The sequence below is a fragment of the Daucus carota genome, chromosome 4, assembly GCF_001625215.2.
Source record: "Daucus carota subsp. sativus chromosome 4, DH1 v3.0, whole genome shotgun sequence".
Lineage (NCBI taxonomy): Eukaryota > Viridiplantae > Streptophyta > Magnoliopsida > Apiales > Apiaceae > Daucus > Daucus carota.
Genome location: NC_030384.2, coordinates 3843539 through 3844605, shown reverse-complemented (window position 1 = coordinate 3844605; position 1067 = coordinate 3843539).

The window sequence follows — 1067 nt, the reverse complement described above, 5'->3', positions numbered from 1 at the left end:
ATAAGGAGGCCGACAATCTAATCTTCTGCTATCCCATTTGATACTAGATTGTCTACAATATATAATATACAGACAATGTGAAAACATGCATTCAAGATTCTCAAATAATTGTTATATACTTCAAACGAATATTTCAGTATAACCATAACAATCTCCCACTTATACTCAAGATATAAGTCCACCTCGGGATGTGTTTTTACTTTGGGAGGTGAAGCCGTAATATGGAGGAGTGTGAAGCAGAAATGCATCGCGGACTCAACCATGGAAGCCGAATATGTGGCAGCCTCGGAGGCAGCCAAAGAGGCTATATGGTTCCGAAACTTCCTGCTAGATTTGGATGTGGTTCCTAATCTGCCACAACAAATCACGATTTATTGTGATAACACTGGTGCTGTGGCGAATACCAAGGAACCACGGGCACATAAGGCAGCGAAACACATAGAGCGTAAGTATCACCTCATACGACAGTTCGTTAAGCGAGGAGATATCATTATGGCTGATATAGCATCAAAGGATAACCGGGCAGATCCTTTCACGAAGAGCTTACCAGCTAAGGCTTTTCAGGAGCACGTGGAAGCGATAGGAGTCAGATACTTTGTCACAAAGTTTTATATAGTTGGTAGTGGATTGCTTGTAATAGACACTGATATACTCAAAGAATATCTTGAGTATAAGTGGGAGATTGTTATGGTTATACTGAAATATTCGTTTGAAGTATATAACAATTATTTGAGAATCTTCAATGCATGTTTTCACATTGTCCGTATATTATATATTGTAGACAATCTAGTATCAAATGGGATAGCAGAAGATTAGATTGTCGAGTTCCTTATATAATATAATAAAGGTTCACAGTCTAAATGGTGTTAGACAAACCATTGGAACGACTGCAGTATTATTTGGAAATAGTTTATCTTGACTATTGAATAATACTTGTATACTTTGTGTATATTGAATGGGATCAAAATAGTAGAATAATTGTTTCTTTAATTCTGACAATAAAGAACTAAGATTCTATGATGTTATTAATGCTTAAGTTCTTAATCCGGATATAGTGATTGACACTT